The sequence below is a fragment of the Ceratotherium simum genome, unplaced genomic scaffold (assembly GCF_057802395.1).
Source record: "Ceratotherium simum simum isolate JZ-2026a unplaced genomic scaffold, ASM5780239v1 HiC_scaffold_43, whole genome shotgun sequence".
Taxonomy (NCBI): Eukaryota; Metazoa; Chordata; class Mammalia; order Perissodactyla; family Rhinocerotidae; genus Ceratotherium; species Ceratotherium simum.
In genome coordinates this window covers 960,155-977,808 of record NW_028261259.1, presented here as the reverse complement: position 1 = coordinate 977,808, position 17,654 = coordinate 960,155, and the positions used below count along the sequence as shown (strand labels likewise).

Genomic DNA, 17,654 nt, shown 5'->3' with positions numbered 1-17,654 from the left:
GAGCTCAGAAATGTTTCCTGGAGGCAGCATATTGTTGGATCTTGTTTTTTAATCCATCCAGCCATTCTGTGTCTTTCGACTGCGGAATTCAATCCATTTACATTTAGAGTGATTATTCATATATGAGGGCTTAATGCTGCCATTTTATCACTTGTTTTCCAGCTGCTTTGTATTTCCCTTGTTTTTCGTCCTGTGTATTTCAGAATACCAATTCAGTTTGGTGTTTCTCTATGATGGTTTTCTCTTTATTTATCATTTGTGTCTCTGTCTGATTTTTGTTTAGTGGTTACCGTGAGGTTTGTGTAAAAGTTCTCGTAGATGAGTTGGTCCATTTTCTGATAGCCTCTTATTCCATTAGTCTAATCAGGTTCCACCCATTCCCGCTTCCCCTTCTAAGTTATTGTTGTCACAACTTATTCCATTTTGTATTGTGAGTTTGTGGTTAAAATGAAGTGATTATATTTATTTTTGATGTTTTTCTTCCCTTTATCTTTAAAGTTATAATTAATTATTTGCTGGTCTGTTCTGATAGAGAGTTGCAATTTTCTGACTTTGTCTGCCTATTTATCTCCTTGCTCAAGGCTTTGTAAACCCTTTCTTTTTTTTTCAGGTATGAGGACCTTCTTGATCATATCTTATAGGGGATTTTGTGGCAATGAATGCCCTCAGCTTTTGTTTATCTGGCAAAGTTTTTATTTCTCCATCATATCAGAAGGATATTTTTGCAGGATATAGTATTCTTGGCTGAAAGCTTTTGTCTTTCAGAATTTTGAATCAGAGGCAGAAGTCACTGCATTTTCCAGCAATCCACTGGCTGTCTGCACATCAGGAGTGGGGTCAGCAGGACAGCTCTGCAGCCATGGAGGAACCTGCATCGGCCTGTTTTCCAAGCCAGCCTATTCTGGTGAGTGTGGAATCCATATGGACGGCAAGAGTGTCCATTTGTACACTTTGTCCTTCTGTGAAACCTCTTTAATTGAGCAGGCAGTAGCTCTTAAAACAAGAAGATACCTTACTGAAAGTTGTTTCCTAGGTGTTAATGTTTGTTAAGTAATGATCAAGGTGTTGTACTTTTCTGCATAGGGAGCTTTCTTGGGATAATAGGCCAGACATTTGTTTTGTTTTGTTTTTAACCAACAACATCACTGGGAAGTGGAAGTAATATTCAGCTCTGCACTGTGTACATTGCTCCCGTCTCTGGAAAATTTTTTACCCACAATGTGATTGGTCTTTTTTGAAAAATATTCAGTTCTGTGCTCAAATATCACCTCATCAGTTAGTCCTTCCCTAATCTCTTCATCATCAATAATTGTAGGTGGGCGGCCCCATGCCGTAGCCGTTAAGTGCACACGCTCCTCTGCTGGTGGCCTGGGTTCAGATCCTGGGCAGGCACTGAGGCACCACTTGTCAGGCAAAGCTGTGGTGGCATCCCATATAAAGTTGAGGAAGATGGGAACTGATGATAGCAGAGGGCCAGTCTTCCTCAGGAAAAAAAAAAATGAGGAGGATTGGCATAGATGTTAGCTCAGGGCTGATCTTCCTCACAAAATAAATAAATAAATGAAACAATTGTAGGTAATTTCTTTCCCTTTATCCCTCCTTGCTGTTCTTCCTCCATCACTCCCTGTGTCTCTGTATCTCTGTGTAGCCCTTACTGTTTATTACAGGATCTAATTATACCTAACACTATATTACACATTGATTAGTCCCTTTATTAACTCATTCCTTTCTCCAAGGTTAAAAAAAACAGGGGCAGTGACTTTTAAGTTAAATTCTGGATCATGGGTTTTAGTACATAACTTGGCTTATAGTAGGTGCTCTATAAATGGGAGGATCAACTAATTTTCCCTCCACACTGGGACATGTTGGAGAATGAAAGGGATGGTATTAATGATTATGGCAGGACAACAGGGATGAAGTGAGATTTATGACTTCACTTGTAAAAAGTATCTGAGGGGGCCGTCCCAGTGGCGCAAGGGATTAAGTGCACACGCTCTGCTGAGGTGGCCGAGGGTCTGCCGGTTCGGATCCCGGGCTTGCACCAAGGCACTGCTTGTCAAGCCATGCTGTGGCGGCGTCCCATATAAAGGAGAGCAAGATGTGCATGGATGTTAGCCCAGGGCCAGTCTTCCTCAGCAAAAAAAAGAGAGGATTGGCAGATGTTAGCTCAGGGCCGCTCTTCCTCACACACACACACACACACAAAAAGTATCTGAAGACAGAAAAGAGAGATTGTAAAGGAAGGGTGCACTGATTAGGTTTACATTTTAAATAGATTATTGTGGCTAGAGTCTTATAATGGATTACAGACAGAAAGGATTTGCAATATTAGTGATAACTTATTGCAGTACACCACAAAACAGATTCTATCCTTGTATGACTGCAGTCAAGTGAATTTGTTTGAAAATTTTAGAGAGTATTTTTTGGAGTTCGAAAAATTTCTTTCGATAAATATATTGTGCACTCTCTAAGGGCAAAGCAATGAGTGAATATGGCAGTGTAAAACATTACAGTTCACATCAGTCTTCACTTCATGGAGTATCCAATTTAGTGAGAAAAACACTATGAGAGAAATAGATGATAATACACTTACAATTAAAAATTTTAAAAATTAACAGAGAAAATGTGACATTACTTTAGATGGCTGGATCAGGAAAGGTCACTCTGTGGAAATGGTATTTTGTAGGAATCTGAAAGGTGCTCAAGAATTATTCAAAAGTGCAGAATCTTTGGGTGGATTCAGGAGGCTGGACGGATGGTTCATTGATGTACCAGTATGGGGTGGCAGGGTGTCCAAAATGACACTCAGGTGTAGACAGGATATCAGTACCAACAAGTGAGATTAGGGGACCCTGAGATATGGGTGATTATTTGGAGAACTGGTTGGTTCATCTTGGGACCTGCTCACTGTGAGCTGAGTCATCGAGTTATCACTGATGTGGTGAGTGGGCAGATGAGTATTTTGGTCTCAGGGTTGAAGCCAGATCTGTGCTAATTCTATGGGCATTTCTAGTTCACTAATGGTATTTGAAGCCAGGGAAATGGATGGGATGACCTAGCTAGAAGAGGGTGTGGATGTGGAACAAATGTGAGAGCAGGATTGACTTCTAAGAAGCATCAATTGTTGTGTTAAATCAGATGGTGGAGCCCAGATTAACAGGGAGGAGTAGGAGGAGAGAGGAAGAGTCAGGGGAGGAAAAATGGTTATTTACAGTGGATAGAACTGTGGGATGGGAATATGGTATGTGTGAGTTATTTACTTATGAACAGGAGAATATTTGAGTGATGATGGGACGTGGGTGTGCAAGTGAAGTGAGCATCAAATTGCTGAGAGGAATGTGATTTCATTAGAGATGAGGCACTAAATTACTATGCTCTGGGCACACAAGCATCTAGTTTTCATAGTCCTTTCTGCCCTTGACTCATATCAGCTTGATGTCCCAGGATGTAGTTCTCAGTGTGTGGTGCCTGTGCCAGCAGCATCAGCAGCATCCGGGAACACTTAGAAGTGCAAATTCTTAGCCCTCCCCAGGCCTCCTTGGGTGGAGGTCCAGCAATCTGTGTTTTAAAAACCCTCCAAATGATTGTGATGCACAGGGCAGTTTAAGAGATATTTCTCCAGGATACAGGAGGGTGGAAGATCCAAATGAGGTGAGAACATTCTCCATGGCTGGCAGTCTGCATCCCCCATTTTATTCAAATTTCACATTTCATTTTGTTTTCACAGGGAAGCTCAAAAGAAATATGATGCCACAGACTTCAGAGAAGAAAAGACAGGTCCATTTATCCAAGACCAAGATGAGACATCGTGAAAGGTCTGCACTTCCTATAAGACTCACCAGCTGCATTTTTAAGAGGCCAGCTACAAGGATGACTTCCTACCCTGGCACTGAGGTCAGGTACAGTCAAGGGGAGGAGACCTTGCAGAAGTCCCAGTAAGTCTGCGCACACAGGAGACTGCAGGGACTCCAGGCCTACAGCAGTGAAGGAGAACTTTTAAGTACTTTTGATATCACAAATACCTTAAATATAATTGCACCAGGTGGTCCAGGTGAATCCCTGGGCTGTGCTGGTGCTGGGTCTCGAAACCCCAGCCTCAATCCCACGGCCCCACAGTCTTCAGACTGGGCAGAGACGATCCCAGGAGTGGGTCTCGGTCTCCTCCAGCCACTCTACAGACAGCCCGTAACTTATGGGGACATCCACAGACAGAGTCAGAAAGTGAAAAAAGCAAGGGAGAGAGGGGCTGAGGCCCTGAGGGCAGCCAGGTTTGCCAGGGAGGCAGAGAGAGCAAGGAGCCAAGAATGATGTTCTGATACCTGATGGAAAATAGGAGAAGGTCATGCTGAAGAAGCCAAGAAGTGTGGCCCTGGGGAAGTCGTTCCCCATGAACAGCCCCCAGTTTCACTCGCCTCATTTAATGTCAACCCCACTTCTTGCTCTGGACTGTGATGCTTTGTCATTTTATAATTGTACTTCATTGAACTCTTTTGAGAGACATAAATGTGAAGAGTAGACAGTTGTGTGGGTGAAAGATCGGGTTTCATGTGACAGGAAAGAAGATCTTTACTTGTCCTTGTATACTGCAATTTCTGCTTACCATGATACTTATTCACTTTTATATTAAAGGTAATTTGGCTAAGGGTTCATTTAGTGTTTTTAGTTATATATTTTTTTAGAATAAGTGCACTCACGAAAAGATGATACTTAATGTAAAGAGATTATTTGTTAAATTTAAACTAATTTGATTCTATAAAGTCTTACTTTACCTAAGCTTGCTTTTATAGCTCATTCTAACATAAGTTGTATCTTTTTTTTCCAAATACTAACTCAAATACAAGACGTTTTTATATAATTTAATTAGCCCTTCGACTACCGGTTACAGCCTTATCTGTTACCTAAAATTACCTCGGTAATTTTTTAAAATAAAGTTCACCTTTGATTCTTAACAAGGAAAATGTTGTCTGGGAGCATTTTGTCTTTGGGATGCTTGTCTTCCTACATATCGAGATGATGGATGCATTGCAACAGAATGCTTGGGAAATCAACGCAATTGTTCAAACCTAGTAGGAAATAACTCTGTTCTCCTGTTATCGGGTCGCTTCTCGAAAAACTATGGATGAATACAGCTCTGCCTTCCTGTCCCACATTCTGTCCTTTCTGTCATTATTTTTCACGTATGTGTTGCTTTTCTTGTTCACGTTCTCTCTCTTCTGCTGTCTGCTATTCTCTTACCATAAATATCCATTGTTAACCAAGAGAATAAAATAAAAACTATATTTAAAAATAGTAAAATGAATGGAGTTAATCAATATGGTAAAAGAATCTGGTGAAATATCAGTGACTTCATATATTGGGCCAGAAAAGAACATCTGTTTTCACCTGTTTACCTACTGAATTAAGCCAAGTACATATAAGTCTGTGGGCTTCTAGATTGAGGAACTTTTTAGGGGGTGGGTGGAAGGAGAGAGAAGCATAGTATCCTCAGTGCAGACTCACAGGCCCTCTTTTGGAAATAGTTTTAACTATTAAAAACTCTCCGAACCTCCCGTTCTCCTAGTGATTTGGATACTTATTCTGTATGTGCTCCCTTCTCCTTCGAAAATGAACTAGGATTCCAGTGATCTGGCCTGCTAGCCAGATGCTTGAGAGGAAACCCTGGGAGCCATTTGTGATGGTTCTCAACCACCCTTGTATATTAGAATCATTTGACAAGTTAAACTATATAGACAATAGGGCTCTAACCTCAGAGATTCTGATTCATCAGAGACCCAGGTATAAGTACATTTTGTACAACCTTCCAAGTGTTTCTAATGTATGGTCAAGTTTGAGAATCACCAAGCATGAAAAGATATTAAAATATTAGAAAGGATTTCAAACCTTTAAAGCGAGTGTTGCATTCCCATTTCCACACCGATTTGAGAGCCTCACTAAGTCAGAGCAAATCCATTTACTGTTATTCTGATAATTTGTGAAATTCAGCTAGTAAAACACACACTAGAATGGCGATGTGGACGTTTTCTTTATACCACAGAGATCTGGGCTTCATAGAAATATGTGTATTTAACTTGGGCAGCCAAGACTTTGAGTGGCTGATAGTTCATGTGACCATGATGTTGACTTAAAGCTAATTATGCATTTATAGATGGTTAGCACAATTTGTCAGTAGTTTTCTCAGGACAAGTCAATATGTAAAAATCAAAATCGGTTATAAGAGATTTAGTATCTGAATTGACCACTTAAGGGATATTTTCTGGCATTCAACACATTTAGTATTAAAGAAAGGCATGCTCAACGAGATTCAGAAAAAAAGGAAATTTTTTACTGCCATGACATATGAGTTAATAAAACATATAAAGCTGCATTAATTAAAAATGTTGTTCCTGTTAGGGAAATAAGAAAATAGGTGAAATGAAGAAAGCAGAGAGTGTAAGAACTAAATTCATGTGTGTGTGGGATGCCCAGCTCCAGGGCTGCAGTAAGGCTAATGGTCACTTCCCCACCCAATTCACGAAAAAATTGCAAAATAGTACACAGAATTTATATACACACCTCACCATGTTTTACTTATCACATTGCATTTTGAAAAGGAGCATTTTAAATTAGCGGGTATCTAACGAATAAATAGAGCTGGTACATTTAGGTTCATATTTGGAAAAAATATCTACCACACAACATATTCAAAAATGTTGTGAGAGTCTTAAGTATATTCTATGTCTGCCCCTTTTCATGCCCAGTCCACAAGATGATGACGGTATGAAACTCACCTGGACTTCACAGTCTCTGGAAAATTTATTTTTGCCAAGTTGAGAAGAATTAGGGTTGATTTCTAAGAATGAAAAAAAGAAGAGAAGCTGGAGAGAGTTACTTCCTCAAGGTCAGGAACTATTTGACCTTACAAGATGAAAAAAAGTCTCCCCATTTTTCTTCTCAGATTCCTGTTGCATCAAGTATCTAAACGTGAGACAGCATCAAGTTTCCTAAAAAAGAAAAAAACAAACAAATGTTTTGGAGACCCAGGGAAACAGAGTAGCATTAATGAAGAATGTTTACCTTCAAAAGTTCCTGAATATTTCTCTCAAACTCCTTATACCATCTCTATAGACTATTCCCTATACTAGCCATGGTCCCTGTTTTATTATATAAAACAATGTAACCTATCACCAGCATTGGTGGGCAAGAATTCTTGACATGATTTTTATGATGTGTCCCCTGCCACCTTTTTTGACTATTGTTATAGGTTGGGCTAAGACACCGGTTCTCAAACTCTGGTGTGCATCGGCACTGTCTGGAGGGCTTGTTCAAACACGCTGCTGGGTCCCATCCCCACAGATTTCAATTCAGTAGGTCTGGGGTGGGGCCTGAAAATTTGCATTCCTGACAAATTCCCAAACATTCCACTCTCCTGGCTGACATGGATGCTTCTGCTTCTGAAGCAAAGACAACTCTTACCCAGCTTCATTAGTTTCTTCTCCTACCTGAAAGTGAAAATATCCAGTTATCAACTTGCACTCATTTCCTGACAGGACCATTTACAGAAGAAACCCTTGCTTCCTTAGCTTTCCTCAAAGCCACGTGGCATAAGGCCAGACCCTTCAATAGGCCCCTTCTAGCATCTTCTTACTGAGACACCGAAGCTTCCCAATGGGAGGTGCACTTTGCTGCAGCACATTAATAAACCTAACACTTTGGACGTCATATGCATTCCTGGTGGTCCGCAGGCACTGGGCTTTATCAATACTTACCCGTGCGTTCTTCCTCTTCACGTGTGAAGTTTGACTTTCCATTACTTGGAGCCAAACCAGGTTGAGGGGTACGAAGGTAGCTTCCAATTGGATAGGTCCAATAATTTTGGGGTGGTCAGTCAGTGGCATTCATCCTCATCTGTGGAATGGAGCAAACAGTTCATAATCAAACCAGCTGAATGTATACGCTGCAACTATCCATTGGCAGTGGTGCCCAAGACGATTCTGTGGACTGACAGCATCAGAAATATTTAGAGATAATTGTTGAAAATATAAATCCCAAAGTAAATCTCAGACCCAGTAAAGCAAATTTCAGAGAATTTGGGACTCAGAATCTGATGTTTTCAGAAAAACCCTGGGTGATTTCATTCAGCATACAGGTTTGGGAGCCACTGATAAGGACAGCTGGACTGAAGAGATAAGAGATTTTCCTAAGATATTAAGAGCTTAAAAATTATCTGAGTGTATGTTCTTTGGGAGAATTCTTAGCAGTAACAGCCTGCTGTGCACAGAGGCAATAATTCTCCAGTATCATAGAGAGAATCAAAATGGGAGTAGAAGACTAACCTGTTCATACAATGTCCACATCTAGGACAGGGACTGGATAAATGGGAAAAGTCAACTGTTATGCTGTCACGATTCCCATTTGTTTCCTGGGTTTTAATTTGATAATGTGCACAGACTTCTCTATCTGCTTAGTAACGTTTCCAACTATGGATGGCCTTGGGCTTTGATTGAAAACCCTCGTCTATTAGGCTGTTATTGCAGAATGAGTTAAGACTCTAAGGTGTTGACTACTTTCAACATTCACTGTTATTTTTTTAAAGCAACCAATAAAAGAGAAAATTCAATTGTAGGCCTGGTGTCACATTTCGGTTCTATGACCTATTTTCTTCCTGGCATCTTTGCTCACTTCGGTAGGTTTTCTCTAGAATTTCACGTCATATTCTAAGGACCTGGTTCAATTTTGCTGCAACTAACTCTGTTCTGATTTTTGAAGGCTGTTACTCTATTTGGACTTACCGTTGCAATCTTCTGTGCCGTTTGTAAAATTCTCCCTTCCAGGACATGATATAAATCCTGTGTCAGTGGTAGATCGATAACCCTTTGTGATGTTATTTCACGTTGCATTTGGGGGACAAGTAGTGGAGACATTTTCACAGTCACAAAAACCGTTAGAGTGGAGGAGAGGATAGGAACTCTGTTTAGACCCTGGGCTGCCTCAAGTCAACTTGAGTCTTGGTTACTTGAATCCTTTTATGTGCTGAGTGTGAGACTCGGCAAGTGGTACTCACTTTGTAAACATTTGTTCAATGGATGATCAATGAACACAACTGGTGATGCCAGCTTATGTTATTAGAAAAAAAAATTTTCTTTCAGCAGGGACTCAAACTCTTTTGGAAAACATTGGAGAAATCCTCTTGAACTGTCCTACTCAAGGTGTGGTCTCTGGACCAGCAGCATCAGCATCACCCAGGAGCTTGTTAAAAATGCAAATTTCCGGCTCCACCCCAGCCCTACTGAATCTAAGTCTGGGTCCTGGGCTAGGAATCTTTTTGAACAAGCTCCCCAGGGGATGACGATGATGCTCAGGCTTGAGAACCTCTGCATCTCGGCTGCTTCTAGGATAAAAGAGTTCTCTGATGAAAACCCTAAGATTTTTAATAAGACTTGATTTAGAATTTCTTGACCTTTATTTCATTCTTTTATGACAACTCAGTGAGGTGTCGTGAGTCACCCTGTCACTATGTAAAGCCATGGTTTCCATCAGCCAGAATTCCCAGGTTCATATTGGACTTCTTACACCTCAGATTGTTTCCAACACCAGTTCTATTTCTAGTTCTTCCTTCTTTATCACCTCACCAAACCTATGACTCATTTTCTCTCTCCTCATGAAGCTTTCTCTCTAATCCCCTCCATCTCCTCTCCTTTTCCCAAGATCCAAGTCCTTTTCATATCTACTTATCCATTGTCCTATCTCACACCTTTTCTCCATCATCTCTGGAAGCAGATGGCTATGATTCAGAGGGCAGATTTATTTGTATAAGATTTAATTTTTAAATTACTTTTAATTTCATTAGTTGTGATATTGAAACTTTTGTATTTAAGCCAAATGAGATAAAATTATAAATCAAGAGATTTATCCTCTAACATATGATAAAGTAAATAAAAAAATTTAAAATTGTGTCGCAAACCATGCGTCCAAATTGTTCACCTGGGAGATTATGTACTCCGTTCAATAAATACACTCCATATAATATATTTTAATTCTTTTCTCTTCCTTTTTTTTGGTCTTCTTCCTTTTTTGGCCCCTCTTCACACCTATACATTTTGTCCTTAGACACTATTACTGAGAAAGACAAGAAAATTCACCTCATTTTCACTTTTTCTTCCAAATGGTATTTTTGAAAAGAAATAAAAGACATACCATCTTCAACTGAAGAAGATACACCACTTTGAATACCATTTTGTATGATTTCTGACATTTCACTTTGAACAACCACTTGGGGAAAGGATGAAATGATCTGTGTCCATTGAGCCGCTATGTAAGCCCTGGGTCCTGAACTCACTAATGCATTGCTTCTGCAGGCCTCTGAAGAAGTGTTCTTCATTGCTGGTGTGCATAGAGAAGTAATCTGATTTCCAACATTACGATCAGTGTTTGAGTTAGAGGAAATAGGAACAACAGTTATTGTGCACTTATTCTGGCGAGTACTGAAATATGCAGTTTACTGGAGTTATCTTACTTAGTCATTGAAGCAGGCCTCTTCGTACAGTAACTCTTCTTTTATTTTTTTTTGAGGAAGATCAGCCCTGAGCTAACATCCATGCTAATCGTCCTCTTTTTGCTGAGGAAGACCGGCTCTGAGCTAACATCTATTTCCAATCCTTCCTCCTTTTTTTCTCCCAAAGCCCCAGTAGATAGTTGCATGTCATAGTAGCACATCCTTCTAGTTGCTGTATGTGGGGCACGGCCTCAGCATGGCCAGACAAGCGGTGCGTTGGTGCGTGCTGGGATCCGAACCCGGGCAGCCAGTAGTGGAGTGCACACACTCAACCGCTAAGCCACAGGGCCGGCCCTCATACAGTAACTCTTAAGGTCATTTTACTGACCAGGAAAATGAGATTCAAAGAAGAGAAGTCACTTGCCCATGGTCTCCCAGCTAGTAGATTGCAGGACAGATAGAGTCTGGCATACTAGGGAAATATATTCACAGGGGCTATTACAGCACACTGCTTCAGTGTGCACGCGCATCATTGTGGACACACAACAGCAGTTGTAATGGGGTCTCATTTTAGGTTTTCCCAGGAGAAACTACTGATGGATAATTCTGGTCTTTAGATTCCATGTAATTTTCAAATTATGTACAAATATTTTGCACCCTCTTATCTTCCTTAACAGCTATAAATCCATATCCTTTCTGAATCTAAATCAGCTTCCATTTTAGCAAGTAAAGTAATACTCAAATGCAAATATCGTAGATTTACATTCCAATGAAAACCTATACATGCTCATTTGATTAAGGTGTTATTTTTAGGGAAAAAAAGAAGTATATTCAAGTAGACAAAAGAGCCATATATATTCTGCATAATATTGCAAAAATTTTACCTATTGTAGATGCCCCTCTATGGCCGCAGGAAGTGAAGAAACAATGAGATTACTCTCTTATGGTTATAAAGAATGAGTATCAGAAGCATTTGAAGGGTCATTATTTTTACATAATGGAAACAATTGACAAAATGTCATTTTGTATTATTTTCTAATAAAGTTATTTATTAACAAGGGAGTGAAGCATTCTGCCTTATCTCATTTTGCAATTAAGAATCTAGTTAAATGTAGCTTTGATTAAAATAACGTCTATCATTACTAAGCATTTATCACACATAAGGCATCCCACGAAATGTTGTGCAGATGTTCTATTTATTTTATTGCATTTCCTCAAAATAGTCGTATCTTGTACAGATTATCATTCCCATTTCAAGTTGAGGAAGAAGCAACCTAGAGAGGTTCCATACTCCCCCAAGGTCATCTGTTGGTATCTATGGGAGCAGAGGTTCAAGTACATTTGTCTAACTGTAGATCAAATAGCATTGGCCTCCATTCTCTGTGTGATATTCTCTTCATTACTTAAGAAGTTCACTTACCATCTCTATGCCACACTTTCTCCATCGGAAACAGGTTGAGGACAAGGTTTGTCTTTCTTACCTCCAAATGGTTGTAGGACAATATAAAATCACACACAGGGGCTGTGTTGAAAACCCAGTGCTGTAGAAATGCAAGAGGTACTAACCACTTCCTTCACCATCAACAAACCTTGGGTTGAACACTTTTGAATCTCAATGAAAGCAAGAAAGCAGTAGAGTCCTGAGAGGGAAGAAAGATAATTTAGGTTAATAACTGGCATCCACAAATGCCTTCTGGGTCTTGGAGTCGGCCTGGGGCTGACCTTTTTTGCCATCCTGCACATTGCAGAGTTCAGTACTGTCTCTTAGTTTCGGCCAAACCAGGTGCAGAAGTTCAGTTAGGGAAATATAGTGTGCCACTGGCATAACTCCAAGATTTACACTCTAGCCAATGGCCTTTCACATTTTTGATGGTGGAGAGACCATTATAAGAGTGGATAATTGGCCCTTGGGAATCAGATTCGATGTCTATTAAGGGACTGTTTCCTAGGAGTTTCATTCTTTAGAAACTAAAGTATTGCCAAAAAAAAAAAAAAAAGAAAACACGAAAGTTGGACAGAAACTCAAGAGTGAAACAGAGTCAACAATTAGAGGTGTATTCTTATTTAGTTGGGATTGTCACCAATGTCACATTTTAATGACATAGGATTTTAAGATGCATGTAAGATTAAGACTGGTGGCTAGTACTTGTGAAGTCTCAATTTTATGATGCAATCTTTGCCATTATTATTCCCTTGACATTTTCCCTCCCCTCACCTTTACCTCGACACAAACATATACACACACACACAACCACCACCACTAACATCAACAACAAGGGTGCATGGATGACATAGGATGGATAAAGCGATGCTGCAGCTTAGCAGACTAAAAGAAGATGGAGATTATAATAGTGATCTGAAGACAACTGTCTTTTAGGTTCAGCAGTTTATCTGCAGGCTTGAACTGCACGTTAGATCATTTTCTCCTTGGAGAGGGAATAAGCTGTTTAAGCCCTTACCCCAGAAAAGCAGCACTCCTCTTGTAGCCAGAGATTTGAGAGCTGTTTCCTGACAAAAGTCAGAGACACACCTGATCCCTTATTTCTCCCACCTGTTTCATTAGAATCTTCAGCGATTATGATCTAGTCATGTAAAACAATACACAATTTTCCTTATTACCAAAATTGCATGATCATTTTAGTAGAAAATCAGGTAAGCAAAGAGAGACAAAAATGAAAACTGAGTCAACTGTAAGTTCATCTTTCAAAGATATTCATCTTTCAAAGATATTCCCTATTAATATTTTGGTGCTTTGTCTTCCAGCCAATTTTCCTCTTATGTATATAAACATAAAAATTTCATTTCACAACGTTGGTATCCTATAATAGCTAAACTTAGTTTTTGCTCAAAAATAGACTCCGATTTGATTTTTAATGACTAGATTACTTAATTGAAATTTATTATAATATATTTAACCAGCATCCTATCAATAGACACTTAAGAGTTTGGAAAATTTTCGATATTATAAATAAGGTTACATGGAAGGTCTTCTTTGGTTCATCATGAATTGGACAAGGTCCCATTGTTCTCAGACATCAGTGGGGAAGGACAAGTTGGACCTGATTCCAATCATCTTGTGATGGCCTTTTCCCCAGATAAGGACTCTTGAATCACAAATATCTCCGTGATTTCCAGCCTAATAGTTAGGGCTCTGCACACCATTATCTCTGTCTCCTCAAACAGCCCAACAGCTTCACCAGCTCCTGTGTCCCCAGAAAAACCACAGTGACACCAGGGACCTCTGCTACAGCAACCAATTTTTCTAGAAATCACTCCAACCTGGAAGGAAGAGAATAAATCCCCCTTTTTCTGCCTCTGTTTTATGTTTCGTGTGTTACATGAGCTCTGCCATTTATAGTTGTATGATTTTCCAGGGCTGCTGTAACAAAATACCACAAAGTGGGTGACTTAAAACAAAGGAAATTCGTTCTCTCCCAGTTCTGAAGCCTAGAAATCTGATATCAAAGTATCAGCAGGCCCTTCCTTGACTCCCCCAGCTTGCGGTGGTGGCCGCTAATCATCAGTGTTCATTGGCTGCAGCTGAATCAGTCCACTCTCTGCCTCTGTCATCAAATGCTGTTTCCTCTCCAACCAGTCATATTGGATTAGAGTCCACACTAATGACCTCATCTTAACTTGATCACATCTGCAAAGACCCTATTTCCAAATAAGGTCACATTCATAGGTTCCAGGGTTTAGAACATCAACATATCTTTTGGGAGACACAATTCAACCCATAGCAATAGCCTTGCTCCAAGTCAGGAGAGGAGGGTTTGAGTGTGGGAGGCCATAAATTTATGAGGTGCTTGCAAAATCTAGAACCCCCTGCCTCAGCCAGAGTCTCGTGTGTGTGTGTGGTGGTGCATCTTGCAATTCCCAAGTCAGTAGCCATGTAAGCCTTTCATTTTTTTATCTTAATATATTTTATTTAACCCAACATCTCCAAAGAATTATTATCTCAACATGTAGTCAATATATAATTATTATTGAGGTATTATACATACATATTTTTATATAAAATCCTTGAAACCCATAGTGTATTTTACATTTACAGCACATCTCAATTTAGACTAGCCACATTTCAAATTCTCAATGGTGACATGTAGCTAGAAGCTACCAGATAGGAAAATATGGTTTAAAAAAATAGATTTTATTTCTTATAACCGTTTACATTTATAGGTTTACAGAAAAATTAAGTGGAAATTATAGAGAGTTCCTATATATCCCCTCATCCCTCCCAGCATAGTTTTCCTATTATTAACATCTCATTAGTAATCTATATAACTTATATAACATTATTACTGTAACATTATTAACTACAAATTATTAACTTTAGTGTGGTACATTTGTTATAATTCCTGAACCAGTCCAGATACATTATAATTAATGAAAGTCCATAGCTGGAATTAGGGTCACTCTTTGTGTTGTACATTCTATGGCTTTTGACAAATGCATAGTAATATGTATCCGCCATTACAGAATCATATAGAACTATGGTTTCACTGCCCTAAAATCCCCTTTGCTCCAGGGCCATAGAGGTGTGTGTGACCTTTGTCATAGTCATAGATATTTGGGGTGATGGCGAATACAGGGGTTCCTTCCAGCTAGTATCCTCTGCTTTAGGGTGAGGAAAGGGAGGAATTTCTCACAACAGCATTAATAATGGAGGAAACCAATGTTGAGGGTGCAGAAGTGGATCATCACAACATATTGATCCCGGAATGAGCATGGTTAAAAGAACTGAGGAAAAGGAAAGGAGGTCAATTTTTAGAAAATCAAAAATGCAACTTTATTTCTGCATTGATCTTGAGTTACTGATTTGGAATCTTATAAATTCAGCATGACTTTTGCTTCCCCAGGCAGGGCCTCATGGGCTTGTGGTGTTTCTGCACTCATGATTGGTGTGCAGCCCTGCATGGGTCACACATAGAATGTCCTGTGGCTGCCCTGGGCCCTGGGTGTGTGAGGCTGTCCCTCCCTATCCTGCACTTTGGAGGCTGTGATGCTGGAATGTTCTTGTCTGAGCCCTGAGTGACATGGGCCCTTTCTGACACTTGCACCTTACACCTGACATTGCCTCCTCTGATGCAGTTCATTTGCATCACTGCAAATGATGTTCATGCAAATGACTTGTTGACTCAGGCTTGGGACCCAATCTGGCCAACAGCAGATGGTCCCTGGAACCTTGTTATCAATGGACATGGATGAAATCATAGTGCTTAGGGCTGCCAAATAAAGGAAATGTGCATACCTCACTAAGACTCTATACACTTGCCCTTGGAGATTACATCCTGTGAGAGATGCATAAACACAGTCTCCTCCTTTCTTCCTTTTCAGGTACCTGAGAATGGCATTAAAGTAGACATGATTTTATGTCTCCCCATCCCACACAGCCTTACCTGCGGAAATTTGTACAGTTCCAGCAGTGTTCCAATCTGGGCAGAAATTGCACATGTTTCAGTAAGGACTGCTAGAGACTTGCTCTCTCTACTACAGGTGTAATTTGGGTTGTCTTTGCCCAGCCCTGAGACCCAAATTACGGAACTCTCCAGTGCCTTCTGTTCACTGTGCAGGACATTATAGAGATCAACTCCCAGAGATATGTTGGGTAAAAGATGGGGGTTTCTGTTGATTTCCTCAATGGCAAAAACCAAGGCCAGAACATACTGATAGTTCTTGTACTGAAACCTGCTGAGAGGGATGGGGCTCCTTAGGGAAAAGACTCAAACCAAAATTATCTTCGAATCCAATGCAACCACTTAATGAAGGAAGAATGCCCAGCCAACTCGTTCCATCTGTGGCAACAGCTCTCCTGAAGCCTTAGAATTTATAGCTAAATCAAGTAACATCACCTGGGCTCTGGAACATGCTTACTGAATTCCACACACATGGAGAAAAGTGATTAAGTTTATGAGAAAAGTTTAATGAATGGAAAAGCAGATCACATTCAGAGTGCGTTTTGTAAATGGTTCTTTGGTTCAGGATCCAAAATGCTTGTTCATTTGAACACATCATCAAATGCTTCAGAGAACAGCAATAATATCAACATGAGATTGGAGATAGCCCTGGGGAGGAAGAGTAATTACAACTGGAGGCTCTGGGACAAGCAGAGAAGCACAGTGTCTGTGGGTTGAGAATGGTGTAGCAGAAGGCTCGCAATCAAACTGCCTAACCTTCGGCCCCATGAAACTCGTGTATCTGCCACCATCAACAACCAGGCAGCTAGGATGAGCTTCGGAGCTCCGATGAAGAAGGAATCACCATAAGGCAGGAACATCCGGGAGAAGTTTGAAGGAGTTAAAACTGAAAACACTTAGGAGTCTAAGAGACACAGCCTTGTAAAGTTTAAAAATTGAAAATGTGATTACCAAAACTGATTCAAATAGAAAATAAAGAGAGAATATTATACAAATGTGGCCACGTGGTTTCAAGAGAACATGTGAGAAAAAAAATTCCAAATATCCACCAGGCCTGGAAGAATTTACATGGGGCATTGCCTGCACGCCAACTTGCCCAGGAACAAGGTCTCCTGAGCTGGTGTGAATGGAGAGCAGAGGGCGAAAAGAAAAGCATTCAGCCTCTCGTCCTGCGATGAGAACAAGCTCTCCCTCCAGCATCCAGGTGCCTGAACCTGCGGGGACACATGAGCTGAGCTTGACTTCCGCCCCCAGGATATTCACCCCAGACCTCCCCTGACAACACACGTGTTATTATAAATAACATGTCAATACATGTGAACATTTAGATGAAATTCACAAATTGCCAGGAAAATGAAAGTTACCAAAACTGTCTCAAGAAGAAATGAGAAATCTGAATAGTCCCATATCTAAAGAAGAAACTGAATCCATAGTTTAAAACATTCCCACATTTCATCGTGGCTAACACCTCTGCTGGCAAATTCCACCAAACATTCAGGAGAGAAATAATACACATTGACTCTAGCTCTCCCAGAGAACAGGAAAAATGGGAAAAACTTTTTGATTCATTTTATGAGAATAGCTTAACTTTGCTACAAAAATCTTACAAGGTCATTACAGGAAAGGAAATTTACAAGCCTCTTTTTTTCTGGAACTAAACTCATGTATTCCTAAAAAAAATTAACCTTCCAAATCCAGCTATATTTTTGAAGGAGGCCACATCATGACCAAATTTGCTTTAAGCATTGCCATTCTGTGTGCTACTT

General features: G+C 40.1%; 1 protein-coding gene, 2 long non-coding RNA genes and 1 pseudogene across 11 annotated transcripts in view; 3 read left to right on the top strand and 1 right to left on the bottom strand.

Annotated features, from left to right (window-relative positions):
• LOC147911328 (uncharacterized) overlaps positions 1 to 903 on the top strand; it is a 31,228-nt gene extending 30,325 nt beyond the window's left edge. Inside the window, exon 3 of one of the 2 annotated variants that reach the window (XR_015551177.1) lies at positions 766 to 903. This is a non-coding gene — a long non-coding RNA (uncharacterized LOC147911328). The other variant, XR_015551178.1, reaches the window with a different exon arrangement.
• LOC147911321 (uncharacterized) overlaps positions 1 to 17,654 on the top strand; it is a 207,098-nt gene that overhangs the window by 93,552 nt on the left and 95,892 nt on the right. The window lies entirely within an intron of this gene.
• On the top strand, positions 3,733 to 4,773 carry LOC147911327 (methyl-CpG-binding domain protein 3-like 3 pseudogene; annotated as a pseudogene).
• On the bottom strand, positions 6,645 to 13,067 carry LOC147911326 (uncharacterized). 2 transcript variants are annotated; one of them, XR_015551184.1, is made up of 4 exons: positions 12,931 to 13,067; positions 12,061 to 12,111; positions 7,746 to 7,884; positions 6,645 to 6,980 (listed from the first exon to the last, which is right to left on the bottom strand). It is a non-coding gene; the product is annotated as an uncharacterized LOC147911326 (long non-coding RNA). The 2 variants fall into 2 exon arrangements; XR_015551183.1 differs by having other exon boundaries at positions 6,646 to 6,980; positions 11,892 to 12,111.